The sequence below is a fragment of the Neopsephotus bourkii genome, unplaced genomic scaffold (assembly GCF_033783945.1).
Source record: "Neopsephotus bourkii isolate Nb327-2 ecotype Australia unplaced genomic scaffold, CSIRO-AGI_Nbou_v1 NB_1768, whole genome shotgun sequence".
NCBI lineage: Eukaryota > Metazoa > Chordata > Aves > Psittaciformes > Psittacidae > Neopsephotus > Neopsephotus bourkii.
The window spans coordinates 3,799,974-3,816,817 of record NW_026902242.1 but is presented as its reverse complement, the minus strand read 5'-3'; the positions used below and the strand labels follow the sequence as shown (position 1 = coordinate 3,816,817).

The 16,844-nt window shown below is 42.7% G+C and overlaps 1 long non-coding RNA gene across 3 annotated transcripts in view; it reads right to left on the bottom strand.

Annotated features, from left to right (window-relative positions):
* Nucleotides 1–1,751: 1,751 nt before the first annotated feature.
* The window catches only part of LOC133226018 (uncharacterized), a 43,504-nt gene continuing 28,411 nt past the window's right edge, over nucleotides 1,752–16,844 (bottom strand). For all 3 annotated transcript variants that reach the window (XR_009729352.1, XR_009729353.1, XR_009729354.1), the window contains exons 4-5: nucleotides 3,847–3,969; nucleotides 1,752–3,267 (exon numbers count right to left, since the gene is read on the bottom strand). This is a non-coding gene — a long non-coding RNA (uncharacterized LOC133226018). The remainder of the gene's footprint in view (nucleotides 3,268–3,846; nucleotides 3,970–16,844) is intronic.

Sequence of the window (16,844 nt, the reverse complement as noted above, 5' to 3'; positions counted from 1 at the left end):
CTGGTATCTTTGGCATAAAGAGAAACCGTGAATTAAGGCTTTCTAATAAATGCCATAAAATGGATTTCTTGAGCAGAATAATGTGTTACCTATGGGTAATTTCCCATTAAAGTAGAGATTATAATTCTGATTAGACATGGATATTATCTTTTCCAGTATGTTTCTGTCAATGCACTGATTCAGCAACCATTTAGACCCCAAGGTCAGGGCTGTTCATAAGTCCCATTGATTTCAAAGTTGAATGTCTGCCCAAGATTAAACACAAAGAAGAATGCTTTCCTAAAGCAATTTATTTAACTATGTATGTAAGTGCTCTGTTGAATCAGGGCCGAAAGGCTTAGCAACAACTCGTGAAAGGTAATGAGTTTGGGCCAAATATGTGTGTTAGTAGCCAAAATGCATATAATGAGACAAGGAACATCATTGTTACTTGGATTTGAATCAAGATCCCCAAGTGTAAGCTAACCAGATCTTTAAATCGAATTTCTTTTGGAGCTTTGAGCTTAAATCTAAATGGTGAGACAGGTTACATGTACCTGTACATATTGGGGTGGCCCTTGGTTGTCTTCTGCCCTGCATCTAGATCTACTTCCCAGAGAAAGCACAATGCTAGCAGCAGAGACAGTGGCTGGCTGAGTTTATCTTGTAAGGATGGTACTGATGAGATACCTGAATCCAGAGTTGGGGAGGGTTCTGGACCCCACAAGCTCAAGGGTGAAACCCTTTTGTTCTGTGCAGTGTCTTCAAAAAGAAGTTTATTTTGAGTTTCTGTATAAAGGAAGTAGAAAGTCATCTTAACAAACACAGGAGATGATGGATTTGACAGAGTACAATGCAGATCAAAATGGTTTTAATCATTACCCCCTGTTTTAATTACTACTTGACACATTATCTGTATTGTCCTTCTACAAGTCTCTCTTTTTGAGTGAAATATTAAAGGCGAGTCACAGCTGAATATATATGCAGTCTAGGAAGAAAATGGCTTTGAACTATTTGAAATGATTTATTGTCCGCACTTCTTTATGAATATTTATTCGCCATCGTGAAAGCAATTCAATAAAGAGAAAACATGAGGACCAGTTAACGGAACATTTGCATACTCTAACAGCTCAAAAAAGGGGAAAGGAAAATAATCTGGTGCATTAGAATGGTGTTAATGCTGTGGTTCTCCGCTTTCCTGTCGTTAGTTCCAAATATTGCATGTGTGAGAGCAAAAAGCTAAGGCCAAGGCTCTTAGGAATTCAGATCCTGAGAGGAGATACATAAATAGCCTGCAAATAAGTGTCCCTAACCTTTATATATTCCCATTCAGAAGGGAATAAATGTGTTTATGTGGGCATTTTCAAGGCTGGTGTGGAAACTCTGGTTTTGTTTCCATACTACTTCAGGTAGCTGGCTATGAAAGCTTGCTTTTAGCAGCAGTCATACATAATCCAAGTCCTCATCTTGTCAGGGCCAGAGATCACTCGTTCCTGATGCTCCCTGAAGAAGTGTGGCTATCAAAAGGAGACAGGAGCACACTGAGTATGTAAGCACGGCTGCACACACCAAGACCACACACACAGCAGAAATGTTGCTTTCCTGCACTCCTCAGTGGGGGAACACACTTTTTCATGGTACGTGCCCTCATTTCACCCTGCTTGAATTCATTTCATCGACCAGAAAGCACTATGCGTTAGACTTGGAATGAACTTTGTTCCTCAGAGCTTCTTAGCGCTATTCTGATACCCACTCACAGATGGGGCCTTGACAGATTTTCTACTGATTTTCATGATTCCTTTTTTCTTTATAGCTTTTTTTTTTTTTTTTAAGCAGGATTGTTGCTGCTTGAGAATTCAAATGCAAATGGAGATGTTCACAGGCACTGTTTTGTAAAGGAGCTCAGCTGGTTGGGGTTTAGAGCTCATAAACTGCATCGTATATCTCATGCAGTATGTGGGAAATAATCAACTTGATATATAATAGTTCTAGAGGAGGATGGTTACAGGAATAAAACACAGACTTTGGACAAATGTATAAATTCTCTAGGCCTCAATTTTCACTTCTTTGGAGCAAGAATGATAATAATAATATGTATTTATAGTAATAATTATCATTATTATCTACCTGAAAGCTAGCTGTGAGGCTAATTCATTAATACTTTCAAATTACTTCGTGATCCTCAACTAGAATTTGCCCTGAAAGTACTAAATATTATAATTTGCACTGTATGCCTATTTCATTCTGCTCTGGAGAAAAACACACTTAATGTGTTGCTCTCTTTATATTTGTCTACATACCACATTCTACAATTCGAGCTGTTGAGCTCTTCTAGAGGTTAGTAACAGGCACATTTTACATTAGCGTATTTTATGCTTATTTGTCCCTCTTTTGTCATATCATTTTCCCCCCACCTAGGAATTATGGTACCTCATTTGGGGGAGTTTTTACTGCTTGTACACATACTGACATGGAGACCTACGCTTGCTGTTTGTTTCCATGTCTGAATCTGGAGTTGCCAGTGGAACCACACATCAGTTCTCTGAGGTCAGAGCTCTCTTGATGTATGTTTTAAACATATTGTGAGTAGATTCATAGAATCATAGACTGGTTAGAAAGGACCTTAAGATCATCTAGTTCCAACCCCAGGGAGCTTCTCTAAGTTACACATAGACACTACCACATATTACATGTCTGATTATATTTGTAGGTATCTCAAAAGCCTGTCTTGTGGCAGTTTACCACGTCCTCCGTTTACTGGCGAAAGCGTATCAGTTGCTCACAACTGAAGACACCCAGATCCATTTCGTCTGGTTGTTATTTGTTGGATAGATAGACTCTACTGGTTGAAATCTATATCTACCAACATAAAAGCTGCAGGATATGACACTTCTATCTTGTGCTTCCAATCAGCCTCCTGATATTACAGCAGTACTCTTTATTTAAGTGTATTTCTACTGTGTTCAGCCTGCTCAAGCCCTGCACGCTGTTTTACATAGCATCTGTACATGGGGATAATTGAAAACTCAACACAGCCCAGAGGCAGATGCACAACACGACAGGAGTGGGCTGGGGCATAACTCAGAAGGATAAGACAAGCAGACAGCAGCAAGCAGGGCAAAGCCAGCCCCAGCAGCATCTCCACCAGAAGATGCTAGAAGCAGTTGCAGTGGGTCAGGGCCTGGTAGCTGTGGGTCCCGTGGGAACAGCAGAACTCCAGATGTTTCTTCTGCCATCACGGAGCCAAACATCTGGGAGCACAGAACATAGGCAGGGTGCGAGGCTCACCTGGAAAATCACATGGACAGATCAACACCAGATTCATGACCGTGCACTTCACTGACACTCCCATCCTCTGCATCCTTTTCAGGGCGGTTTCTGCTCCTAAAACACCATCTAAGCCAACATTAGCAGAAAATGGGCCAGATAGTATTTTTCTGGTGTTTCAGAAATGTAACATATATATCAATAAATGTCACTTGCTATTTGAATACTCATCATAAGAATTACTGAAATGACTGGAATAGGGCACAGTATTTCTTCCTATTAGCTTAAGTAGAAAAAAAAAAAAACAACTCCTGGAGTGTAAAAAGGAGAAAAGAAGCAATAATGAGAAAACAAGTTGTGGCATGAAGAAGAGAAGTATTTCTTGACTGTCCTCTTGGCTCTCTCTATGAAGATTTAATCCAGCAACCTCAGCCAAAAGTAGTTATTGGGTGTTTTTTATGTCTGGTCTACTTGTTCCAGGCAGGAGGGGTTTCCGAGAAGCACACAAATAGGTCTCTACAGTGGGAATCATGAGTTTTTTCATGTGAGCAGCACACCTGAGCTGAGGAGGCTGTTTGAAGGAGTTAGATGTGGCCCTACCTTGTAGCAGCATTTCCAGAAGTTGCCGACGTTCGGTTGTCCCCACACACTGAAGATCTGTGGCTTTCCATGGGTCATTTGGCATGATGAGGAAGGAAGATGGGCTAGTCCGGGAGACTTAGGCTGTAATATTGAGATAGGTTGAAACACTCCACCAGTTAGGGCTCTCCCTTAAAGGTATGCTGTTATAAACAGATGCCTAAAACCACCCAGGAGAGCAGGTCAGAGCAGTTCCTATCTCTCTGCCCTTTGCCTTGGCTCTGCTCCCCAAATTCTCTGCCCAAATACCCCAGCTACAGCAGCTCTGCTCCTGCACCCTGCCCTGTTCACCAAATTCTCTTACCTTTTTCTTCCTCTGTTTAAGTCTAAGGAGAGTCCTCAGCAGTGAACTGATTATAGGAAACTCATTTATATCATCAGTGCCATAGTAGGACAGACTTCTTTAATGATCTAAGAGAAATACTTTTAATTAAGCAAATGTCCCACTCAATTCGTTGTGGACAGTGCCATCATAATGGATATTACTTCTGCGTGCGAAGTCTTAATTTTCACCCGTACTGAATGCAAAACATGAAACCATTAGAAAACAAAAATACAGCCTTGCTCTAATATTGCCATTTTAAAGCTGCCAGCTTTTATAGTCATCAGTATGATGACAACACATCCCTGGCTAATGAATTTGACTACAGATCAGGGTTTTTATCGGCTATAGACATGAGATCAAATCCATGCAGACGTATTATTTGCAGGTTTTATTAAAAAGTTAAATTGGAATTATTAGGAACTCTCTTCAGATTCCTTAATAATAAAAGAAAATAAAGTTAAACTCTAATGAGATTTCCTGGAAGCATTTTAAAAGGCTACAGCAGCAGTAAAGTCAGCAGGCACCACGCAGCAAAAGGAAGTATTTACTGATCAGGAGATGAATGTCTCCTCCCCCAGTTTAATGGTTTTACATTATACAGGTTTATAAGAGAGAGGGAGAAAGCAAGAAAAACTCCAAGACAGCACTTCCCTCATCTCAGATATCGTATTTCTTGTGATCAAAGCCTTCAAATCCTGGTGCAAACTGACTTTTTGCTCCCATGACCAAAATCTCACTCTTCCCCCCTCCTCCCTCCATCTGTTCAGGCTTGTGTTTAGAAGTCCCTACCACAGAGGCAGAAAGGCTGATCCCTATTGCCTCGTATGTGGTGTGGAAACCCATTAATATTCCTCTGGCAGGTACCCTGACCCCGCTGCCCTTGAACATGCTCGGGAACACAGGGTATTCCTGAGCCTTTGTCCCTGGGAGGATTAACAGGGTTGCCCTGGAGCCAGCCTGAAGGTGTTTTAATAGGTAATACGGGTGGGCTGCTCAGCTGACTTCAAGCTTTGCCTCAGGCTGCCCCTGCTCAGCAACATAGGTGCAGGCACTGAAATGATTGGGGAAAGCTCATTTCTTTGTTGTTCTGTGTATGGTTAGGGTCTGAATCTTCTGAATTTGTGGGAGGATAGCTCCAAATATCCCATCCATCCCAGTGTGGCAGCATCCCAGTGGAGGAAATCCAGGCTGGAGACCTGCTCTGCTTCTGCCACTCTGACCTTTAGTCAGGGATTTATCCTGTTAACCCTCAACCACCACCCCCCCCCCTCACCCCCCATCTATTTTGCTTTTCTCTCTGGTCTTTCTCATGCCTTTGAAGCTTATAATTTGCCTGAAGACGGGAGCGTGGCTCTCTGTGTGACTTAGCACAAAGAGGTGCCAGTCTCAGCTGCGTCCTGGGGCTTTATCAGGGTGGAAGTATATAAAGAGCTAGTAGTAGTAACAATGGTCACTTTTTTGTATGAGCGATAGGATCCTAATGGAGGAGAAGCCTCTCCTCCGAGGTGTTCTTAGCTGCAAGTGAAGGTGTCTCTTTCCTTGCCTTTTAAATCAAAACTTGTCATGCAAAATGGAGCACATCTTTGATTATATGGAATACTATCCTGCCTGTAATTTACCTCTGTGGCTGCAAAGGACGCAACATGATTAAGCTAAGAAATGGTAGACTGAACATTATGTGTCAGGGTGGAAGAAGGTATTTCCTATCTAAATAGGAAACAATCATTAAAACCCAGTGAAAATACACAAGAAACTGTTTCAACTTAAAATAATTAAGGCACCCCTCTCTTGCTTTATGTTGTATTGAAGCTCTCCTTGCTCAGATTGCTGCAGACACTTGTTCTGTAGCCTACAATAGTCTTTGTTTTCACAACCCCTATGAACTGGCATGATTTTGTAATGATGTATCTTTCCTTCATAAGTGCCCATGTTCTGCTGACTGCTCTGTCTTGCCAACTCTCCTGTGTTTCCCTGAGTGAGTCCACATTCTCAAATTGTAGCTGTGTGCAGTGTATTTTCCTGGAGCTGGTAAAACCATCGCTACTTCACTTAATAACTATGTTTTAGCAGTACCTGCTATCGCTTGTTATCGGGCATACACCAGAGGGGGAAAGGGGTCATTATCCCCATTCTACAGACCAGGAAACCAAAGCATTGCATTTAGCAGCAATTTCCCCCCAGACATGCTGAAGAACGTGTGAACAGGAGAAAGACCAACATCCCTTCAGCTCACATTTCACCCCTTAGCATTTGTACCTGCTTTTTTGCCCCCTTTAATATTACCACCTGCAGCACTGTGCCCTCCCGCCAGCATTGCAGGGAATGATCATAGCAGAGCCAAATGCTTTTTGCGATCACAAATTCAGATACTGCAGCAAACAATGCGAGTAATTTTCCTAATTTTAGAGTGTGACTTTGCCATGTGTGATGTTTTGTAACTTGCATCGTGTTTCTGATGGGTTCTGGATCCGATGCCAATAACATGCTCTGCTTCCAGCCAAATTAGCATACGATGAGATTTGGTGCTAGTATTCAGATGATAAGGTCTGTTTGCTGTTTCCATATAGATGTATCTTTGACAGGAAGAGCGATTCTATAATAAGCCCAGGATGAAAAACCCATCAATCGAATTGGTACCACATTACCATGGCAACAATATAATGCTAATGAAATTGTGACTGTTGAACCTTGTTTATGGAACTCGACAAAATGGGCTTCATAAAACGAGAAATCGTGTCGGTTAGTAAATGTTTCAAAGCATGATAAAACCCTTACAATCACATGTGCTGTGACTTATTAACCACATTATCATCCTCAGTTAACATAATGCATTGCTGTTCATAATAAGCATTTATTTCCTCGAAGAAATAATATTATATAGGGCAGTCTGTGCTTCTCCAGGTTTCAACGTGCACCACAAAGTCTTACTCACCTCCATGCTCCAATTCACTAGGTCTGATGGCATAGGGGGCATATCTAGTCACGCAGTTGTTACGCTTGTTTAGTCCCTCAAAATCTATAAACTACACTGCTACTGTAGCTGCAGTAAACACTGTTTCTGTAAGAGAAACTTTGCTCAATTTATATCAAAATACTCCACTAAAATGTGTCCTTTCAGATGAAACCCTACACAGAGGGTGTCTGGTAGCAGTAATGTGCTCTTGGCTTCCCCCCTTCTTTCCTTCTTCCCCTTTGGCAGTTTACTGCTATATAGGGCCCAGATGCAGAGGCAGGCAGTCACCCTCCCAGAAGGATGGCTCTAATTCCTCAGCACAGTGAACCTTGCTCAAGGCAAGGTTTGATGTTATGTCCTGCTTTTAAACAAGAAAATGCTGAGCATCCTGATTTCCCAGTATCCTGAGAGCCAGCAGGTGCATAGGTTTGGGTCCTTAAGACCATCCAGTTCCAACCCCCTGCCATGGGCAGGGACACCTCACACTAGACCATGTTGCCTAAGGCCCTGTCCAACCTGACTCCTGGGAAGTTGCCTCACCTCTAGGCACCTCCAGTGTTGAGTTTTGCACAGCACCATCTCATTTTTAGCTAATGGATAGTTTTTCCTCATTGTTTTCACCTCAGAAATAAAGGGTAGCACACCTAATGAGTCCATCTCCTAATTTGCCAGGTAAATCAGAGCACATAAGCAGGTGAACAGGCAAGCAATGAGATCAGTGAGACAAGGGGGCTGGGAATGCATGATCTATGAGATTTTTTCTTTGGCAGGCTAATAATACTGTCAAATAGTCACCACAGTAGTATTACCTAGATATTTAGCACAGGGAATAAGAGAGAACACTGCTCATTTTAGTGATGTCCTGACTACATGGCACAGAAGTCAGTGTGAATCTTTACCACATTAGATTTAATGGGCTTTAAATCAGGGCTTTTAAAGGCTGGTTTTGAAAGCTCCACGTTTCATCCTATTTGGAAAAGGAAGCCCTGTCTAACATTCCGTTATACCCACAGTTTGTGGGAAAGCAATGCACTGAATTTCTGCGTTGATAGAAATATAATGCAATGTAATTCCACTTAATATATATTTTGCACTGGCTGACAGGTTTATTAAGCAGAACCAATAATCATCATTATCCAGTGTAATAACCATCTCATTAGAAATGGTCTAATTTTCCCTAATTTTAATTTACCTCTCGGACTGAGCTGATCTGAAATTCCTGAAGTGCCTCCGGTTCAGTTTTGTAAGAATTAAAAGGAAACAAAAGTCTTCAGAAAGCTCCTGCTGAGTGATTGCTGCTCAAAGAGCGGTGCAGTAGAGCTTTGTATCTGGTGTATCTCTGATGTGTTTGTACCAGACAGAAGGAAGTCCACAACATTCAGGTAAGGAATTACTACATCACTTTTCTTTCCTTACTGGCTTTGAAGTAACACTTTCTACACCCATTTTGCACAGTGATAAATTGTGTGGTTGACTGCAAGCCTTGCATGCACTCCCCTTTAATAAAGGACCTGGCTAAGGATCACGCCAAAGAGTGCTGGTAGGGAGGAGCTGACAAGCAGAAACGGTTCTTAGAGGGATGAAGAAGGAGATGAAGACACCCATCAAGTTTCATTATCCTCCAACGAAAATAGGATGTAAACTGTGACATCCTGGCAGATTACATATGTCAGGCAAGCAGATGTGAGCAGAAAAATGTAGATGCTAAATCTCACCTAATAGGCTTACTCTGTGGATTATTCACAATGACCAAGGCTGTGTTAACTGTAGTAGGATATAAGAAATAAGTGAATCTGGGGACATTTCCAGCTATGCTGAAGCTAATGCTCTTTGATATACCTTGGAGCATCCTAAAAGCACTTTGGGTGTCATACACTTTACAGACATCATAACCAGCACTATGGTATATAGCTTTCGTTCCCAGATTTCAAAGGGTGCTCTGTTTTCTCTAAAACCATGCTTGAAACTCCTGTATAACATGCAAACTGCCCTAGCTGCCTGATTTGTTGCTGCCAGTTCTGAAAACACATGTGGTCAAGAGTACTGCTGCAATCACAGAGGGAAGTAACCTCATATGAGCAAGGAAAGGCTTTCCAGGTAAAGCAGAGAAATTGGCTAAAGGTTTCGTTTATCAGAGGATGCTGCTCTATGTAGGTCTAAATCATAAAAAATAACTACTTTTCCTGTTTATTTGGTTTGGTTTTTAGTATTCCCCTAATGAACACAGAAAAGCCAGTCTCTCCTGTGAAAGCACTCTGCTGTGAAAGCTCTTCTCTTTGAAATTCTGAGCCTTTTCTACCATAGTATTATTTCCTCAGCTATCAGAGCACACAATGCATCAGCACAAAGCATTCCACTATTATCCCAAGATAATTTTCTAGTCAGTAAATGTATTTTCGTGCCTGTGGTTCCAGGCATTCTACTCTCATTGGAAGTGATGATTTGCTGTTATCTTCTCCAATTCGAGTTAGCTCGTATTGGTTTCACTTTGAACATCTACCTGCATGGTACAAACGTGGTTTCTTTGTAGATTGTACAAGCTAGACTAGGCTGGTGACTTTTACAAGCCAGACTAGATGAGCGGTGCAGTGGGATGCCTGCTGTAGACAGCCAGCTTCTGGAGGAAACTCTGCAGTGACTCACTGGTGGCTGTCTCCTGCCTGCGTCAATGTTATCGCACCCATACATCAGGATGAGTCTGCTGAAAATGCTGAATGTAAAGGCTGACATAAAAGCATGTGTCCTATCTGGTGTGCTCAATAAACACAGTGTGGCACTTCCCAGCAGTACTTACCCTGCTCTTCCATTTGGACTCTGCCTAGGACGGGAAAGCTCACCTTAAATTTCTCTTCATTTCTGAAGCTTTCCGTAACGTTTCCCCAAATGCTGGAAGCCAAGTGTCCAGTGCTCATGGGGTGCTTGTATCACCTCCGATGCATCCACATTTCAAAGTGATACCACCTCTCTGCAGACTTTGTAAAGCTAGTGGGTGTGGACAGGAGGCTTTGGTTTTGGATGGGTTCAGAGGTCACCTCTCTTGTCCTCGCTTGGGAGCCTGTTTTGGGAACAGATTCCATAGAATCCTAAACTGGTTTGGGTCAAAGGACCTTAAAGCTCATCAAGTTCCAACCCCTGCCACGGGCAGGGACACCTCACACTAGAGCAGCTTGCTCCAAGCCCCTGTGTCCAACCTGGCCTTGAACACTGCCAGGGATGGGGCAGCCACAGCTTCTCTGGGCACCCTGTGCCAGCGCCTCAGCACCCTCACAGGGAAGAACTTCTGCCTTAGATCTAACCTGAACTTCCCCTGTTTCAGTTTGAACCCCTCACCCCTTGTCCTGTCGCTACAGCCCCTCATGAAGAGTCCCTCTCCAGCATACTTGGAGCCCCCTTACAAGATACTTCAGACACTTCATGCTCTAAAGCAGTCATGTATTTACACAACATGACAAGAATTTACTCCTGGCTCTTAACTGATCAGCAAAGGATGCAAGAGCCCTTGGTGCTGGCAAGAAAAAGTCTTATTAGAGAGGACTCCCCTTTCTCCATCCCTGATGATACTGCTTTCACCTGGGGTGAATTCAGAGGAGCCATGCACTGGTGGTATCTATTGAGCTGCCTGCTCTCTGTGAGCATGAACTGCTCAGCAACACAGAAGATATATGATTTGCACTCTCTCATTTCACTGCCATTAACTCCTGAGAATCACCCTGGTTCATATTTGCTATAGCAAAAGGCAAAACAATAACAACAAGAAGATTGTCCAGGGTGTGATTTGCAACAGGAAACAGTCCTGTTTTGGTGCAGGCAACAGCCATCACTGGAGCTCCTACCTCTGCCATCCTGCTCTCCTCATCCTCAGGTTGAGCAGCCCCAGCATGTGGGCAAGAGGCATGGAGATGCCCTCATGATGAAGATGTGATGGCAACAGTTCAAATAAAGCAATGGGGGACAGTATCTAAAGACTCAGGAATTATTGTGTTTGCTGGTTTCTCCCTCCTCTGTTCATGGTGTCATGGATTCTGACACTTCAGATGGCTACTTTAACTGGAGAAAAGACCCTAAGAGTGATGTGGGTGTCCAAAACCCTGTGCTGAAAATCTTGGAAGTCCTTTATTTTGAGAGCAAAATGTAAACTAATCCAGTAGAGAGAAGTTTAAGAACAGCAGCCCTTAATAAAGAAACAAGTGCAAGAATCCCAGTTGACTATCCTGATGTCAGTGTGCGATAATATTTATGACATTAATATAATGGATGATGACCTTTGTTGGCTTGTCTGACTGACAATAGTTCATACAGAACATGGTACTTATCACCTTGGTCCTTCCATAATAATAATCACTTCAATTCTCTCAGCTGTGTCATCAAAACATGTACTCATAAGTGTTGATGTCATCTCTGGGCGAGTAGCATCAGGATCTCCTTTTGAGCTTTACATCACCTAAAATCTAGAGTGAAATTGAAGCCCAACTGCAGAAAACTACTCTGTGCCTAACTTTACCCCACGGGCTGCACCATGGGAGCCCTTCTCATGTTAAATGATTTACTGAGACATGTCAGAATGATGTGCCTTCCTGCGTGGAAGTTATTGAAGTTCAGAATTGTCATTCTTCTGGCCAAACCTGAGGGCTCTCGAGGAAACACGCAAGAGCTGGTGTGTTACAATTACTTACCTTGACCTTCCTAGGAGGTTTTTGTTGCTCTTCAATCTTAGGGTTGACAGAACAAAATAGATTTTCTTCATTATTTAAGATAAAACTTTGCCGTGCAATTTGTACCTGCTCTCCTGGTGCCCACTTTCACTAAACCAGGTGTCAAGATACTCTTTTTAGATGAGCAATTTCACATGGGTCATGTTGAAAAGATGAAAGAGGAAGACAAAAATTTGGGACGTTTCCAAAAACTGATGATTTAGCACATACTAATGATGGTTGGGTGCTCAGAAAATTTATACACTGGGGTCTGCCACAGTCCTGCTTCTTCCCTGCTTGCACTGAGCTTTCCCTCTGTTCGGCTGACCACCAAGGTGCTCCATACCATCCTCTGGCCAAGAAAGCTGGGCTGGGGCTGTTGCTGTGAGACATGAAAGACATTTACACTGCAGGGTCAGGTCTGGTGGAGTCACCGTCCCTGCAAGTGTTCACACACCATGGAGATGAGGCCCTCAGTGCCATGGGTTAGTGGTGGCCTTGGCAGTGCTGGGGTAAAGGTTGGACTTGATGAGCTTAAAGGTCTATTCCAGCCTGGTTGATTCTATGATGAGCAGCCATTTGCATCTCTGGGGCTGAAGATTAATTTTATTCAGCTGAGAAACAAGTAGCTGGACATTTGTCACTGTTTCTGTGAAAAATATGGGCATGTTTTCTTGGGCCATCAAATAGGACATATGGGAGCTGGATTCCATCTTTCATTAGATCTTGAAAATCCTGTCCTCTTGAGGCAATTAATTAGCATGGTATTCTTGGCTGCTGATGTTTGCTTTCAGATATCAGTGGCAACAGACTTGGCAACATAAATCTGGTGAGTATGGTCTAATGGTTTAGGGTGTTAGCCAAGGCCTCCACACAGCTTTCTTCAACCCCTCAGCTTTTCCAGAGTTCCCTTATGCATGCAGATATGTCCCATGGTATCTGTCTAAGTCTTAGCTCTCTCTCTCAAAACTAAATGTGATAGTACTCTCCTGCTTCATAGGACAGATGCATTACAGACTGTACGACAACAGAGGCCAGGCAGCACCACTACAGTCCTCTGCCTCCTTATCCCCGTGATGGATGCTTCATCCCTGGCCATGTTCAAGAGCAGCCTGGTTTAGTGTGAAGCATCCCTTCCCATGGCAGGGGGTTGGAGATTAGGTGATCTTAAGGTCCTTTCCAACCCAACCCATTCTGTGATCCAGTGGAGGATCTATCCAGCAAAGCTTTTCTTTGATCCTTACACAGTTTAAGACAAAATCATTTACATCAGAAATTTGTCAATTGAACACATTTCTATTTCTTTGCTTTCAGTTGGCCCACTGAAGATACCTGCAGGCTGTACAAACCCTTATCTGTAGGACATCTGTGGAAAACAGCGTATTTCCCTAAGGAACTCATTTTAGCTAGGCTCATATGGAAGGTATACATCCCTCAGCTGGTATCTTCTGTGTGTGATCACTTCCAAACTATATCCAGTGTGATGTACAGCAAAACCACATGCTTTAAACCTTTCAATACAACCCAGAGATATAATCTAGACTGTTCGTTTTGCTTCTATTCCTTCAATTATATTTATAATGTTCTATAATTATAAAAATTCAAGGTGGAAAAATTGTGTTAGTTACAACTACAGAAAATGTCATGCCTCTCTGCAAGGGAGATGCAAGCCAAATGTAAAACATCTATCCAACACAGCGAATAACACATCTGCCATGGGGAAGAACACACCCTTTTCTTTGGGATTGACTAAACACTAACTGAATTCTTAAGGGAGAGGGGAGAGGAGGAACCTATTTCAGTGCACCAAAAGGCTTGTGCCATTTTATAGATGCACTAGCTACTATTATTGCAAAGAAGTAGTGTATATAGGAGCTCACTGAATTGGTCACAACTGGATGTGTTTGTAATCACAAAAGGCGTCTTACAAAGCTGTTTGAAACAGATGTGCTCCTACCCTCCATTTAAAATGAGCCCATGGTGTTAATTCAGGAAACCTTTGCAGTCACTAATACACAATCACACACTTTCTAAACATGTATGAAAGGAACTAGGCAGAAGAAAAGGAAAATACCACTAAACAGTAGCTGCAATGTTTGATGCTCCTTCCAGATATCTCATTTAATTGGAATAAGAAAATGGAAAGCATTACATGTAGGATTGTCTGTTTTCACTTGACGTAGCTAGGATTTACACCTTAAATAATCTGGGATTGAACTTTGTTTTCATACATGCCAGACAAACCTCTATTAATTAAACCCAACAAAAATACAAGGAGGAGAGCTGAACAATTGAAGGTGAATTTATCCTATATAACCCATGTATTCATGCCATGCTTCTTTATACTTTCTGCCATGCTACTCCCTTATTAGTCCTCAATATCTTAATACAGTGCTTCTTCAGACTCCCTTACTCCTCCCATTAGTTCAGGCTCAGCGATCCATTTCCACATACCCAGCATTCAACCTCCAGCTCTCTGACTTTCAGCCCGTGTCTTTTACATACCACCAGGAAGGATTTTGCAGAACAGTGGCTGAAAGACACTCATTGTGCAACTAATAAGGAAGGTTTAAATACCATCACAATTCCGACTTGTACTTTCATATGCCATGAAATCCAGAATTAAGGCTCTGCCTTGCATCCCTGCTTGCACAATTGCACCTAAGTACTGCCAATGGTGTAGGAAGATCACAGAACGCCTGCAGTAGCTGAAGCACGCAGGGACTTTGGACCGCTACAGCTTTTTGCTCAGGCTCCTGGCAGCTTTCTTGGGAGCCTGGTCACCATTAAGGCCAAAGGGGAAGGCACTGAGTAAGGAGTTTAAGCTCCAAATTACTCCGATGCTTTTATTTCAGCCTCTCATGCTTTGCTGCCTTGAAGTCATAGCAGCTTCAGGTTCTGCCATTTAGTTTAGGCTTCAGAATTACACTTGCTCTTAAATTGTTGTGAGATGATAAAGGAAAAAGTGAAATGATAAAATGTTCGCTTTTAAAGTCATCTATTTCCAACAAATTGGGAAGGAAATATACCAGTATTTCAGGTTGTTCCTTTGAATCACTGATAGGAAACGATTTGGTGAGTAGGTACCATGTTTGTATGATAGGACCAAGGATTCTCAGTTGGTACATGGTTGGTGTGATGGAATCTTCAGACCTGCTGCATGGATGGGAGAATATGTTTGAAAATTTAAATCCAAAGAAGCTGCATAAGGAAAATCCTTATGAGTAAAGTCTGAAGGACACTGTTCTAACATTAATGACTGGCAATGGGAATGCTCATTGTACAGGTGAGCCGCTTCCTAATTTGTACACAAAAGTCCCTCCAAACCATTGGCTCTCTTCTTTACAGGTTTTAAAAGTGTAATTAGCTACATCTGGAATAAATACTGTTTTGTGTTGATGATGGGGCTAGACTAAGCAACAACAGCATAAGAGAAAGAGCCCTGATATTACAGTGGAATTGCTTATGGAGCTAATCACCAGCCTGGAGGGAGCTGCCCTCCCAACAAACGTCCATGTGTGATGTAAACCTCCTTCATGGTGCTGGTGGTTTAGTAACTTCCACTGCAGGCGTGTATTACATTTGTACTTGTTTCCTAGCAGCACAACCTGTATCCTCCACCGAGGTGCGCCCATTTCACAAGGTTATTGTCTTTTGACATCTCTCATTAGCTGTTACGACAAGACAGATTTTTTTTCTGCACAGATTGATGTCTATTGATATCACATTAGTTCATCAGGGTTACAAATCCCTCTGCATTGTACTACACTTCACATTTGCTGCATCATGACAAGAGGTTTATAATATTCACTCTGGGGCAAGTAAAGTGGCTGCCACCCATCCCTTGAATAAATAATTTAAGAAATTGTTGGGAAATCAGACCTAATTAGTAGGATCTGCACTCAACAAGTGCCCTTTGATTTAAATTGTATTTGTGTTTTGATAGGTATTGATTTTATGAGTAGGAGAGATGAATAATACATTTTGTATTGCTCCACTGTTCACAGCAATAATGGGACAGAAATAATGGAGGAACACTCCTGCAATGGAAGCTGCCTCTTTAGGGACCTGCATGTCTAGAGAATCCCATGGGGCCATTAAAGGCACTCCTTAACTGCATGGAGTGGCCTGATCCCTTTTTGTTCCATTGATTTGCAGCATCATCCTGGGCAGATCGCTCAGCCTCTCAAAGTCTCTCCTTTTCCATCTGTAAAATGGAAACAGAACGGTTGCTCATCAGTCTGCAAATGGCTGGGAGAGATAGGGAGAAAAGGAATAGCTTCAGCCAAGTGGGCATTATCTAAGTCCTGGCTGGCATTACCACATGGAGCATGGGGCAAAGAAGGGGACCAGCAAATGAATCTTCATATGGGCACTGGAGAGTCTTGTATTGAACAGGCTGCCCAGGGCAGTGCTGGAGTCACCGTCCCTGCAAGTGTTCACACACCATGGAGACGAGGCCCTCAGTGCCATGGGTTAGTGGTGGCCTTGGCAGGGTTGGGGAACGGTTGGACTGGATGAGCTTAAAGGGCTTTTCCGGCCTGGTTGGTTCTATGATACTACGGTGAAGGTGTATATCTCCAAGAGCAGCGAGACAGAGGTGGACATCACACAGCACACTCAAATCCAGCCAGGCTGCCTTGTTTTGCTGCTGCCAGTATTAACATTCTGGTTATTTTGGCTACTCGCACCTCCCTGGGTGAATTGTTTGTATTGGTTTGTATTTCTTGGCTGGATGTTAATCCCTTAGAGCAAGAGGAGTGAACAGGGTATAGGTTGTGCCATGCACATAATCCAGGTAATACATGCAGGCTGGTGTCTTCCCAAGGCAATATCCACTCGGCACGCAGGTACACAATCATGAGTGGCCAGGGGTGAAATAATAGAAGCAGGCAAAATCATCTCTGAGACCAAAACCAAATGAGAATATACATAGGTATTTACAAGCACTGGTTTCCAGCACACCAGCAACCATAACAAACGCAGACTC